Raw genomic sequence first — 15,667 nt, forward strand, 5'->3', positions numbered from 1 at the left:
AATCTGTTTTTAACACCTGCTTTTACAGCCTATCCTCTTTACTGCATTGTGCTTCTGTTCTTTTAGGTATTACAGCTAACCAGATTTATTTGGACCTTTTCTCTAGGAACCAGGTCATTGCAAAGTACAAATATGCTGCTGGAGAGCATTTTTTCTTGTTTAAGAACCTCATTGTCGTTTTTATCTACTCTTCCCTGCTTTTTCTTCCTGTTTTTCTCTTCACTAGCTATTGATTGTATTTGGGTATTTACAGGTAGGTGCTCCAATAGTGCAAGAAGAAGATATATTAGCCCTTCATTTGCTAGTTTAGCTTTGTATAAGAGCAAAGCTTTCTATTGTATACTTACTCCTAATGGAACTTCACCATCTCCGTTTTTATCACTGAGCTGTGTCACCTTGAATTTATCATGCATTTAAGGTGAAGTTTTATATGTCTGTGATACAACTTGGTTATTTTTGGTTTTGTTTAGACCTTGTTTCAGCATGCCTGTCTAAAAGCATTATTATGACACTTTTTGCTATTACATGGAAATACTATAAAGTCTCCACTTTAGATTCCTGCCAGTAGATTGTCTGACCTCAGCATACTTTATGGCTCTTATACTTGTATATGTCGAAAGACTGTACAGACTCTCAACAACAGTTACTGAATTCTTTGTCAGAAATTTGTGGTGTGGAAGCAGCTTTCTTTTTACAAGTGAAGAATCCCCACTCCTAGAAAATAACCTTCCATCAAGTATACCCAGTTATCAGTGCAAACCAAAGCGCTTAATGTGTTAGAAATTGTAGTCCATCATCATTCCAAACTAAAGTGCCTAATATGTTAGAAATGTAGCCCATCATGCTGTGAAATCCACAGTCCAAAGTGCAGAACTCAATCTTGTTGCACAGGCTTTCAGGCACCGAGTTTTTTTTATATTTAAAACTTATTTTGTTGTGATTTTGGCACAGCATAATGCTCATATGAGAAATGTAGCCTTCCAAACAAGATGATCAGTCACTGTATGAATGGCAACAGGAGTCTCTACTGCAAAGGCCCCCTGCAGGGCTGTCCTCAGCTGGATCTGGGGATGCTTCCCAAACCCCTGCTTGGCTCGGTTCTTATACTCCAGCTGATTGTGATTCTGTATAAGCACCCCAGCACAAGCATGTATCTTCATCACTGATATCCCTCATTAATCTGAGCCACATGCAAAATGCTTTTTAACTGTGTCTGTATGAAAGACTATCCTATGTGATCATTTCTGTATCAACAGCAATGGTTTCAAATTACAGTTGACAAATAGATCAATATCTCTGCACAAACTGGCTTGTTTTGTAGTAGTGACCACTGGAGGTAGGCTCCAGAAGTCGTCCTCCAGACTGGATGTTGAACAGCCTGGAGGAGTCTTCTGAATCATCTAAAGTTACCACAGGAGTGTTCCTGCACAAAACAGGAGGTTTTGTGTCACAATTAGCAGGTGGCTAATTGTGAAGATGGCCAGGAGTGCAGGCAGCCAGTAGTCCAAGTAGTTCCATTGTCTCCAGCCAGACCATTGCCTCACCTCTGCCAAAGACCTGCTGGGGAGCTGTCCTGGGTTCAGCAATAGCAGTCTTTTCTCCTTCTTGGTAGCTGGTGCAGCACTGTGTTTTGACTTTTGGCCTGGAAACAGAGGTGATAACAGAAATGTTTTAATCTGACCAAGGACTTTCTGAGCCTCATGCTCTGCCAGGGAGGGAGGGGAAGCCGGGAGGAAGCAGAGACAGGACACCTGACCCAAACTAGCCAAAGAGGTATTCCATACCACAGCATGTCATGCCCAGGATGTAACGGAGAGTTACCTGGATGGGCTAGTTCACTGCAGGGTTGGACGAGGTACCAGTCAGTGCTTGGTGGGGTGGGGCGAGTTATCAGTTGGCTGGTGGTGAGGTGTTGTATTCTCTTCCCTTGTTATTTCCCTTATCATTGTTATTATTGGTGGTAGCAGTAGTGATTTGTGTTATACCTTTAGTTACTAAACTGTTCTTATCTCAACCCATGGGAGCTGCATTCTTTTCGATTCTCCTCTCCGTCCCTCCAGGAGTAGAGGGAGGGAAAGAAGGGGGAGAGTGAGTGTCTTTGTTTAAACCACGACAGGAGCTCATGGACAACCCCAAATTAACAATTCAGGTGTACTGGGTGTACAGGCACAGCCCTGAGATCCAGATGCATCACAGTTACTCTTAAACAGCAGGCTTGCTTTTCATACATATATCTTATTTACAATTTAAATTCCACAGGTCTTACCACAGTATTTTTGTTAGCATTCTAATCTTTTCTCTTTCTGTGTCTGTGCTACATCCTGATTTCATATGGGAACCATTCAGAAGTTGTATATAGTTGCTATTTTGAAATAGCCTGCTGAGTGTTATGCTTTCCCCATTCCGTGTAAACAAGCTTGTTCTCCAGGATTGCTACAGGTAACATTGTATTCCATCTTTGTCTGGCTCTGATTTAATCTTACCTCATTTTTCTCATTTCACTTGCAGATTCTCATTTGGCATATGTGATCCCTCATCCATTTTAGTCAGTATCAAGGTCTCTTCCATCAATATCCATTGAAAGTTTTGCCTTTTGCAGGATTACACAATCCCTTAGCAGTACTCTTGTCTCATAGTTTATTACTATAGGTGAGCTGGTTTTGAACGTGAAGTGTCGCACAGTTCATCCCAAGCTGCATTCCTGTAATATAAAGGAACCCCTTTCTGACTGACTTCCTATAATTTGTGTCTTTTTTCAGGAAACTTTATTGCAGTATAATCCAGATTTCAAGGGGTTTGCATTGAAAAAGTTTTTCTGGCAACATTTTCTTCTTGGGAACTCATAGTTTGAAGAGGGCTTTCTTTTCAGCCTGTTTTTTCTAGGTGAAGTGGTAAACTAACCAGGCTGGATTTTATTTCTTTTTTCATCAAAATGAGGGTGTTTGTTAGCCAGTATTGCTGGACTGAAGTAGAAAAACAACCAACTTATTAAACAACACTGTCTTCTTCCAAATCTATCAGGTAATGGAGCCCAATCTCACTGTGCTTTCTGAAGGAGATTTTGGTACCATGTTATGATCTAGGCACCAGTTTAATCTTTATTTTGACCTTCTGTATAATTTTTTTTTTGTTTACATACAACTTATTCTTTTTTTTTCCTACAAATTGTTTTACAGATCCAGTAAAAGTAGACTGTACTGGGCAAATATTTTTCTGTTATATATTTTTGCAATGCTGTGAAACTCTGGACCAAGTGCAGTCTTGCTGCGCTGCCTTTACACAGAAAGATGCTGTTCTATCCTTTTAAAGAGGGGTTTTTCTCTTGGTGAGAGCACGACCTTGCACAAACATTTCACTCATATGCCCACTGTACCTTCTTTGTGTCATTGCTCCTGGAGAAATGTAAATTCCTGTGAATTAATAAGGAATTCATCCTTATCATAAGCAAAGATTAAATCATGTCTACTTTAGTAAAAAGCTGTGCTTTTGAGATCTTGACTACAAAGCTGAGAGGGAGTTAAACAAAAAAACCCACAAACAAACAAAAGCATCAAAAATGGAAGTTAGAGAAATGAGGTAAAGTCTTGCAGGATAGCTGACATTTAAGTCTTTCCTTGCGTACAGCCATGGGTCTTTCAAGCCCAGTTTTGCTATGGCGTCTGACAACTAAGCTGGAGCTGTTTGCCGGGGTACTTTCCCTCAGAGCTTGTGTTGGGGATCTTGGCCTTTCTGTTTTGATGGCATCTCATTCTTTTCAGGTGTTTCAGAGAAAGTAAAACTTCAAAGTAGTGTGACAAAAATACATCCACTCAATTCATATCTAACTTCTAGACCTTATTGTGCCGAAGTTTTCTTCATCTATTTGGACTCAGAGGATGGAAATGAGGTATCTGAGAATGATTCTCCTTTGATGAACATGAAGACTGTTCATTCATGTTTATCTTTTTGCCCAGGGAATCAATTACATTTCAGCTGTATTGTTACATCAGAAGCCCTTCTGTATTTGTACCAGATTACATGGTAAGTTATTCTTGTACAGAAAAATGTCTAGACACAAAACATGCACCATAATAAAACATATGTTGAAGGTATGGACACAGTATTCAAATTGAGACGATTCTGTCCCCTCTGTTCTTGTTGTGCAAGGACTGCAAAATATAATGACAAATCAAAAGTAATAAGGGCAAGAACAATAGTCCTAGACACTTAAATGACATACAGTCTTTTGTTTCCATTAGACACTGCTAACAACAGCGAAGGCATATCTTGTGCATATCTTTGTATGGTCTTGCATAGGTCACAAGTGATGTAGGTAGTATATTATTTGCTTTGCTCACATGCTGAAGGGCTTAGTGCATTATTATTTTTCTTTTAAAAATTCCTCACCCAAAATATGGGCTAATCAGAGACTATTTTTCTCCCCTCTCACATATTCCTGAAATTGCCATACCTTTTTGCTCTTTCAGTCATAGCAAGTACCCTCTCTCATTACTGAGATAATGAGATTTCTGATCTACAGCTTTCCACACAAAGGGTAAAATTTACTCTTGGTCACATCACTGACCCAAACCATAAGTGTCTGTAAGTGCTATGCTGAACACTGAAGTGTAGGACAGGTCCTGCGTTAGTCTTCTCAGAGCAGTGACTTTCACTCTTAGTGCTCTGCAGATCCCAGAGAAGTCATTTATGCTGGTCGGCAATGGCAAAGGTTCACTAGACTATTCCAGCAACTATAATAAATACAGCTTGAGTTAATTTTTGTATGTGCCAAACTGCTACACTGAACAACAAAAGTGATTTCTAGCATATTAATCAAGAGGAGAGTAATGCAGAGTCATCCTATTATAACCTTCATGACTATAACATCTGAGCAGTGTCAAATGCCATTCTGTCTGCATGCTTAAAAATCCTTTTATGCCACTATAGTTACCCAAAGAAAATAAGCTATATTTGCCATAAATAAATGAAAAATCCATATGCAAGTCTTTTGATGTTACTATTGTGCTGAGCTACAAGAAAGTAAGGAAAGGTGCTTCATTCCATGTTACTGTTTTAATCAAAGTGTGTAAGATAGCAAAATATTTTAAACAGCAAACATGCCTGAAATGAAAAGAAAAACTGTAAAAAACAGTTCTAGAAGATAGAAAACCAATCTTTCTTTCTTTGTTCTTAACAACCAAATGGCTGTCAAAGGGCTGTTTGGGGAAGTTTATAGAAGCAGAAAGCTCTGCAGACTCATAAAAATTAGTAATATTATGAATAAGGTGTACATGATATGAAGACTAAAGCATCTAAAATTAAAGGCACACTAATGCTAAATTACTTTATTTTCCAGGTTGTCTAATCTCTTACATGGACAAAGTCTGATTCAATAGTGGGCAAATGACTGATTTATAATAGCCCTTTTGGAGGTCTAAAGGACATTTGCAATTTTTTCCTCTCTATGGCAGGCCTGTGATAATTTAAGTCTCTCATTTGCATGGATGAATTATTCTGTAGCTTTGTTTCTAACAGTAGTCAGTTCAGGCAAATGGCAAGAACCACCCAGCCTCCAGCTTTCTCTTAGAGCACAGCAGCAGGTAAGGGCACACAGACAGAAATGCTCATGATTCTCTCTTATAATTATGTGTATTTAGTGTGTTATTATGTATATTTGTTCTTTTTGAATAGTGTTTTTGATTTGATAGGCTTAAAGATACGCTCTTGTAGGAAGAGTCTCTTTTGAAGTAGTGCTGAGCCCACCCACAAGCCAATTCTGAGGAGCAATTTGGCAAGGCTTTGAATTCATTCTACAAACCCATATTTAATACAGTGAATAATAATTTTCTTTCTGAAACAGAATTCCTCTTGTTAAAGTTTGTCTTCGTTCTTTGCCCTGTTCAGAATAAAATTCTTGCGTTTAACAGTAGCTTTTAAGGTTTTACAAATGTGTTTCCCTATCATTTCTGCTCCTTTTGGAGCTGCTAAATAATGGTAATAATAAAAATGGCCTCTGGCATTCCCTTGAAATTTCATGTCATTCAGTATCAAAATGCAGTTTCCCACTGCCACTTTAATTTATGTTCATAAACTGAAATTTGCAAATCCTTAATTTCCCCTCTAGGTATATGAAATCTAGATGATTTCATTAAAAAAAAAATTCTATCAGAAAGATATGCTAAGCTATATGCCAAGAGGTATACTAGGACAGTTAAGTTTTAATATGTTAGGTTTATTTTCATGAAAACGTTCCATGTCTTCTCTTTTTCCACTGTTTCTGTATGTGCTTTCTGTTCCTGTAATCTTTTGACTTCAGCTGAGAATTTTCCCTTTCTTCTCTTTTGATCTGTGGAAAAGTCTACAGAATTTAAAATATGATCTTTTTCAGTGATATAGTAGAATTAAAAGGAGACTTATAACTGAACTACAGAATTAGAGAGGAAATATGCTTTCTTTTTCACTGACCTCTTCTTTCCTGCCCCCTTGCCTGCACTGGCTACAGGTATTTTTACAGCCTTTCTGGAACTCATTTTCCTACTTCTCTCATTTCAGAGCAATGCCTTGCCTGTGAGAATGTTCTGTATGAACATGGCGAAGAGCTGCGCTGGGTCAGGAAACAGCACCAGAACAGAGAGATGAAGAAATCTGACTCTCGAGCATCTTAACATAACGTTAGAGGAGAGCAAGGCACATGAGGTAGAAAAAAGTTATCCTTTCTCACTAAAAAAAGGTTTAGTTCCAGCCTCCCTTCTTCATATACTTACGTATATATGTATTACAATATAATAAATCATATAGTTGTAATGCCCATAACTGCATTTTATTTTGCTGCTTATCAGAGATTGACATAATTTCAGTAGCTGCTCTGAGCACTGTATGAATAAAAAAGTTTCTGAGTTTCAGTTAAATCCATGATGAAAGTTAAATTCCATGTTTCATATTTCTTTCTCTTTGAAATCACTTGACAAATAAAAATGGAGGCATGGTGCTTCTGAAGGTATGTATTTTTACAAATGAATGAAAGTATGTGTAAGAAATCTGAGAAGGTATTTATAAGCAAATAAAGGTATTGATTCTTGAAATTGCTAGGATATAAACATTTCCCAGGGGTTTGCTTGATTGATTTATTCAGAATTCCTGAAAACTCTCACATTCACTTCCCACTCTTCCACATCTTGTTTTTTGCTCTGCCTATATCTTTTACAGATATATCTGTAGGATTCTGTACCAAATTTAAAAATGTTGTTCAGATTATTCATTAAATATCATTTACTACTCTCTTCTTGCTTAAGGAAAGAAACATATATTCATTAGAAGGATTCAAAAAATCCTGCTAAAATACAAAATGCTTTGTAGAGCCACGTTAAGTGGCTTAACATATGTAGTTATCTGTCAGCTTTCCAGAAACAGATTGGCTATAACAGTGGACAAAACCGTTCAACTTAAAATATTTATTGCACTCTTTGCATTGAAGTTTCAGTGAGTAGAGTCAGTATAACTATGTGGCCTTATTCTCCAGCCAGAGCCTGGCTCTGTCTGAGAGTGCTTTGGGGAGGATTAAGGTAGATTCTGCATTCAGACTGTGTACCCTTAGATCTGTTAGGCTGCTAGTCCTCCTTTCATCTAATAACAGGAATATGAAGGTTCTGTAGAAATTAAAATAAAATAAAACTTAAAAAATATAAAATAAATAAAACAAAATAATAAAATACAATAAAGTAAAATAAAATAAATACAAATATTAAATTGTGCAAGGCATTTGACATTGTCCCACATGGCATCCTTGTCTCCAGATTGGAGATACATGGATTTGGTGGATGGACCATATGGAACTGGCTGGATGGTTGCAGTCAGAGGGTTGTGGTCAATGGCTTGAAGTCCAAGTGGAGAACCATGATGAATGGTGTGCCTCAGAGGTTGGTGTTGGGATTGATCCTGTTCAACATCTTTGTCGGTGACATGGACAGTGGGATTGAGGCACCCTCAGCAAGTTTGCTGATGACACCAAGCTGTGTGGTTTGGTTGACACGCTGGAGGGAAGGGGTGCCATCCAGAGGGACCTTGACATGCTTGTGAGGTGGGTTGATGCCAACCTTATGAGTTCAACAATGCTAATCGTGAGGTCTTAGACCCCTCTACTCTGCTCTTGTCCAATCTCACTTGGAGTGTTGAGTGCAGTTCTGGTGTTCTCAACATAAGAAGGACATGGAGCTGTCGGAACAAGTCCAGAGGAGGGCCCTGAGGATGATCAGGGGACTGGAGCACCTCCCATATGAAGACAGATTGAGAAAGTTGGGTTTGTTTAGCCTGCACAAGAGAAGGCTGCATGGAGACCTCATAGCAGCCTTCCAGTATCTGAAGGAGGCATACAAGGATTTCGAAGAAGGACTCTTCATCAGGGATTGTAGCAACAAGACAAGAGGTAATGAGTTTAAACTTTAAACAGCCACAGACCACTGATAAATTGTAAGTAGAAGATATGGGTGGGAAAGCCATGCTGTCACAAAGCAGATATCTAAGTCTGGCATGTGTAATGTGACTATTTCTGTAGAGCTGTGCTCAGCTGGGACTTCTGTTGACTTGCCAGGAGTGCTGAAGACTACTTCCAGACCTCAAGTGCAGGCTCCCCCTTCATAGACTTCTCTACCATGCACCTTTCACAAAGGATGAAGAAAGGCTGAATGAGCTGTTGGCTGACCTTATGCATTCTCCATTCTAGAAGTCTAGTCCTATACTTGTTTTTTGCTTGTTAAGTAACCTAGGAAGAGAGCAACATTAAAAAACAATTGTTCAACCACTACAGTGGAGAGATAAAAGGCTGTTAATTATTTCATTCATTTATTCTTGCACAAAACCCACTTCCAATACAAAATGCAAGCAGGAAAGGAATTAAGATTCTTGAAGCCAGTGAAATGTTTAAGTTTTCAAAGAGAAGAGTAGTGGGATCTATTTTGGTTTATTTTAATTGTGCACTTACTTTTGCTTTTGAGAGTATGTGTGACTTTAAATCTGCATTGCTGTTCTGATTATATGATTTCTGGCAGAGTAAGGTGCGAAAATAAGGTACATTATCCAAAAAGCTAAAATGAAATCTGTTAATAATTGCTTTGGGTTGAATTATAAACAAACAAATTATGCTGCCAACACCTAAGTGGACAATTTGTGCACATGGTAGTACAGGGATTCCACAAACCCCGTGTGCAACAGGTTCACATTGCAGCAGATGTAGAAGACTGTGACACCTCATCAGGCATAACTTACTTGTTTTCACCATACATTACTTTGGAAATCCAGGCTGTACATCGTGCTCATCTGGATTTGATGGTTTCCAACAACTACATTACTCTGACATTAGTGACAGTGCACTTTCCTCTGCCAATGTTCTGCCAATGTTCAGCTTTTAGAGGCAAACTTGTTTTGTGTAAGTACACAAATGAAGCTTTCACATCATTTGCATTCTCTAACTGGAAAAAAGGCCTTGTGATGAAATGTGAGAAGTAGGAAGGGTCCTCAGGTCACCATAGACAGGCAATGCCATTCACCAAAAACTACCTAAAACGTATGAAGTCTACTGTGATTCTGGAAGGATACTGAAGTTTGAGCATTCAAGTGAAAATGCTACCCAGTGTGTGTTGTCTTAAGAAATGAGAACGCTTTAGCAAGGCCATCCTACTGGTGATAATAAGTGCTTGTTTGTTTTCCAACTGGATATCTGAACAACATGTGTTTCTTAAATTTTGAACTATCTTGGCTTTACTAATGCATTGGCTATTCCCTGTTGGGAACCTCCCCAAATAAAGAAAACAAAAAAGGTGAGGGGGAACACACTTCAAAAGCCGTTAATCTAAATATTTTATTGAGAATGAGGACAGGAATGAGTGACGTAGCAAAGCATTACAATGTCTCTGTTGCTAAAAGGTGTATTTTGCTTTGGTTAGATAAGCTTGGTTTCCAGATACCTGAATTTTCTGCATGATCTAGCAAGCCTGTTTCAGTTATGCTTGTCTGGGATATTAAAACAAGCCAATAAGCATAAAACCTGCTTTGTGTTTTCCAAACTTGTGAGCACAGTGAAACAGACTTTCTTAAGGAATCAAATTTATTTTCCTGATGGTAATGGCCATGTAACGATTCATTCTCTACAAGATACTGCATGATTTCCATCATCAGAGAGAAACAGTAATTTTCTTGCAGAGAAAAGTATTTAAAGTTTTGTTTATTTTATTTCTCTTTGTGATGATATGATAAAGTTTTTTAAGAGCAAGTATAGACTCACTTTAAATTAGGAAAAGGTAACATAAGCCCCTGGTGTCAATGTATAAATATATATGTGTGTGTGCATGTGTGTGTGTTTAAGCATGTATATGTATGCGTACATGTATATGTTTATATACACAGATACATGCATAAAAAGAAGTAGATAGATGTAATTTGAATAAGGAAGTTAGTAAACAAACATGTAAAGGGGATTTAATAATTCACAAAGGTACTGTTGGTTGGCCAACATGCTGCTATTTTTCCATGTGTGATTTAGTGAGGATTAGAAAATTAATCCTATAACAAGTATTAGATGCTAAACCGCTGAAACAGAAAAAGTGGGAGGAAATAATCTTGACTGGCTATTTTAATGCAAACGAGATAACAAGCTGCCTCCCCACCCTCATGTCTGACCTTCTGCTAGTCCCTGGACAAGCTGCATCCCATTGCCAGTTTGACATTTCAGAGCTTTAGGTGACACGGTTTAGTGTAAGGTGTCCCAGAACATGGCAGGGGGGTTGGAACTGGATGATATTTAAGGTACTTTCTAACCCAAACCATTCTATGATTCTGTGAAGTGGCTGGAGATTTCTTAGGTGGAAATCTTGTGTGTTGTTTGTTGATCCTGTTTAGACCACAGCCTGGGGCAATATCCTGGAGACAGGGAGATGAATAGTGAAACTTCATGCCCTCTTCACTCTTTACCTCAGTAAGCGCATGATTTTAATCTTTGTTTCTTACAAAATCCATTTCCTACATTTCATACAGTTTATATGGGTTTGTAGTGTACCCTCTTCATTTTCCCCCTTCAAACAAAGAAATTAAATTTTTTCAGGTACTTGATCTTCCAGCAGATTCTTTCATTTGCTCTGCTTACTGAGTTGATTTTCTTTAACTAAAGCCACATCTTTACAAATAATCATATTTGAGGACATCTGGAACTTTCAGTCTTTGTGTTGAAAACTTTACTACTGTCAGCATTCTAAAAAGCAAGACATATATAATTACCAGCATGTTTATAAAGAATAGCTTGAGAAGGTATTCCAGTCACATATTACTGGAGGCCTATGCTCAGATGAGGCTTTTACATTTACTGAAGGAAAAAAAGGACATACCAAAGAGGTTTGTCCCTCTTAAAAAGGATACGGCTTCCTCATGAACTGGGCAAATGAAACAACAGAATATTGCTAATCACTCAGTTAGAAGTCGGTCTTCTGCACACTGCTGGGAACACCATCACTTCAAGGAAGAATGTGAGCAAGGTGAATATATACTTGTTAGCTCTGGAAATCAGTGCAGCTGTAGGTACATCAGGTAATAAAGTAAGATTAAAGGGACAATTGGCACTCTCTCTTTACATATGTCATAACATATGTGCCCTGAATTTAATAAAGACAGAGGCTTTTGTACATTTATTGCAGGAGCTCATTGTTGAACTCAAGTGGAGGGTAGACATTACTTTCCAGGAGCAATATGGTTGTTCGGATCTCTAGCAGAAACTGCATGCTATTGAATGAGACTCATATTGCTGAAAGCAAAAAACTCTGACATTAACACATTTGGTGAAAAAAGGCCCTTGCATTTTGGTAGTGAAGTTGAATCCCATGCTTAAATTCCAGCAGTGCAGTATGTTGCTGGCAAAGTTTTCCAGGATGGGGACCTTATGCCCACAGGCTGTTTGCCTGTTTTAAAGGCTCTTTGTGTGCTTGACTTCCTGTAGGATTATTAGCGAAAGCCTGTGTCTTATCAGTATTCAGGCAAAAGGCAGTTGTGACCTTAGTGCTGTAAGCTGTAACCTGCCAGTTGCATATCTGAAGGGCACAGGCCATCAGTGGCTATCAAGACACTTGATAATTGTCTTGAGTGATATCTGCTGAGACTGGAAATGTTCATGCCAGAAGTTTATATACTTCCTGCCAAAAACTTGATGCTAGTGGGGGATGGGGAAGTGCAGGTTTCATTCATGCTTGGTATTCCTAAACTCAGCTTGGAAAACCATTAGGCTGAATCCACTTCTGAAGACTCTGTCATCCCTTCTGTGATGCTTTTCCTGCCCTCTGTATCAGAAAAAAACCTGCTTTGTTAATGCCAGAGCAACTTGACATGTTATTTAGTATGCCACAAAAATACAGTCTGATTGAAGAGAAGTTACTACGCCTTTAACTTCTTCATCTGTGTTTTTGTGATATCCTTTTAAACCTGGGCATTTCAGAGGCATAACAGAGGTATCGGCAGCATCGCTTGGAGCAGCGCTACATGTTGTTCTGAGATGAAAGACATTAGTGGGCTAGTGTATAGATTTAAAACACAAAGACTGTCATAGACTTATTAAAACAATGAATAGTGCCAAGCCCAGACCCCGAGGCTCAAGAGAAAATATGATCAAACCCCTTCAGGTATAAACAAGTTATTGAAGGTAATCTTTGGAGTTGCCTAAAGCCTGGTAGATCAGAGCTAACACAATACCTTAAACAAGGATTTTCCTCAAATCAGGCCAGAGAAGTCATTAGCTGAAATTTATGTTTCTTAGATGAAAAGTTTTAATGGTGTATTGCAAGCAAGAATGTGAAATGAATTCTTTTTAAACTAGATTATTTCCTACAGAGAAACCATTTTATGGACAGATCATGAAACGGATAGACTCTGGAATGTTTTCCATGTTCACTGCATGCATTTCAGCCGTTTGGATATCTAATAGGTGACCGTGGCATAAGCCTGGGACTATCTTTTTTAATTTTTTTTCCCAGTCCGTCCTTCAGGAATTGGGGAGGAGTTTTGGTATATGAGGTGAACTGCTTGTCGGAGTAGGTGACGAGTTTTCTTTGTTTTTCATGTCTTGCTTTAAGATTTTTAGCACATTGTCCCATATTTCGGGAGGGCAGGCATCTCTGAGCAATTTACATATCCTGAGATATAAGCATACTACCTAGGTGTGTATGTGCATTTTTGATTTGAGGAACCTAATACTGACAACAGTGGTATGGCAGTGATATCATTAGAAGTATCTAAGAAAGTTGCCTTTATATCTATGATAAAAGTACATGCTCGTAACAGACTGATTAAGCACGCTTTGAAAAACACATTTTCAAAAAAATGATACCAGAAAATACGGTAAGCCATAGAACTTTGTTGGTTATTTTGTTATTGATTTCTTAAGGAAGAAACTCAGACACTTTGCTAATGGTGGCAGCTTAAAACCTTAGAAAGACATATATTTTGAGGGCTAGTCTGAAGGTATTGACTTTATTATCTAAGCCTGTCATTTGGGCCTTTAATGAAGTGCAGCTATTGAAAACAGACCAGGCAGGGGTCACTGAAAAGCTGCTTTTAAAATGTTAATGTTTGATTTTAAAACCCATTTCCACCAACAGTAGATGCAGATGAGCTGACTGTCAAAATTCTTTCATAACTGGAAAGAACTGCTGTTACCAAGAGCATTTTGTCGAGGGTATTCACAATCATTATCTTTCTGAGAATTTAATTAAAGTATGTTTAACAGCTCATAAAAATTAGTTTTGCAGAATACAAAACTGTTGAAGTCCTTCTTCTGTTTCAGTTATCAGCATTTCCCAAGCCCCTCAGTCTGCTTTCCATCTCTGAACAGGGCTACGGTGGCTCCTGCTATGGACAGTAAAAAGTGTGCATCAGTGCCACTAATCCCATGTGGGAAATGTAGCTCCTCTCTATCACACTCTGACTTGTTGTGGTTTGAAATAGTGTCTTATTAGAAAATATATTGAGTCCATGTGTTTCCATACCACCTGAGAAATAATAAGAACCAGTGCACTCTTCAGAGGCAGATTCTTCCATTTTTGTAAGGGCTGTGCCTGCTGTTTTTCTTGTCAGTGGCAAGTAGCAGGAGCAAAAGCTTTTATTTACTTGTGGTTATAGCTGCAAATACTGACTTGCTTTCCTCCTATGACTGCTTTTTTTCAGAGGCAGCCTCAGAAATCAGAATAATATCTTTGTTACTTTGTGCCAGTTCAAAGCTGTAAACTGCTGTTAAATTCCCTAGAGAAATGCTGACACCTATCACAGATGTTTTTAAAAGAAGTTGTTTACTTTATTAATTTACTTTTTGCCTATGAAAATCATGAAGGATACTTTTTTTTTAGGTATCCAATAAATCATCTGTAAAAGAGCTTTCATCTGTCAGATGTGTCTGTCTGGGTAGATCTCACAGATGACCCACTTGAGAAAGAAGCTAGTTGTAAATTTCTGTTTATTTAGGAAACGTTTAAAGATAGCAATGACTTTCCCCTTTTCAGGCTACAGGGATTACAGGCTGTTAAACCCCACAGAATTGAACGAAAATCCCTAGGCTGTTCAGCCTGCATGTAAATAGTCAGATAATGAGTATTTGTTTTGTTGGATGTCTCTAAGGGACCATGTTTGTAGTATTAGGTGTTGAACACATGCCCACAAAGAGACAGCCTGGTCCTGAGGAGTTTATCGACTCCAGCTTTACAACAGAAAGACAAAAGGAAGGAGAAGATAAATGTCCTTATTTGTACTTAAACCAATAGGGGACTGAGGCAGAGAGAGTAAACATCTTCCTGGCATACAGACTCAGTTAACCTTCTTCACTAAGGGTCACATCTCCTGTCTGGTTTTCAAATGGCAAGTACCAGGAACAGAAACCACGGTCTCCTTCCCAGGGTGTTTCTATCCAGTGATGGAAGGAGATGAGCATCTCCTTGGCTCCAGGGAGATCCACTGAGCAAATTCACCAGTAATGCTTTCCTAACCTTAAACTTTGAGATATTTGTCAAAGTGGTTTTAAAAGATGGAGCTCAGTTAATACGCTAGGAAAAAAGGTGTGGTTTTCCTTTCATTATTTTCAAAGATGAGTCTGAAAGTCTAGAGGCTTCATAGCAAGCCTTGCTTTCTTGTAGAGTCCTCAGTATCCAAGAAACTCTGGCTTCTCCTCTGGGAAACAATCCTGTTACAAAGAAGGCTGCTTATAAAGTACATACATTATCAGTGCTGATATATAACTCTGATTAAGATTATAGCAATAGCTAAAGAAATCACTCCAGATAATAAACCTCCTAGGCTGAAGTTTATACAACTTGCTTTTTGTGCTTTATGCTAAATTTTCTGTTTTCTAAATTGCTTTGTAAAACATAACACCACAACCTATTTCTGTTATTGTTAACTTTCCATTGCTGTAAAGCTCTTCATGTATTGTTGCTGCGGCAGTACTACCTGAGACTGAGCTTTCCCGCACAATTGCATCATGGCTTTACAGCAGAATAATGTAGAATTTGGAGCTGGAAAATCCGCTTTTGAAACAGAAGCAGAAAGAGTGATGTAGAACAAGCTTGCTGCTACCCTGCAGCCCATTTAATTAACAGAATCTATCACTTCTCGGAAAGGTTAGAGTGATTTGATAGCATTCAGGGAGAAAACACCTCCTTTTCAGGGCAAG

The sequence above is a fragment of the Lathamus discolor genome, chromosome Z, assembly GCF_037157495.1.
Source record: "Lathamus discolor isolate bLatDis1 chromosome Z, bLatDis1.hap1, whole genome shotgun sequence".
Lineage (NCBI taxonomy): Eukaryota > Metazoa > Chordata > Aves > Psittaciformes > Psittacidae > Lathamus > Lathamus discolor.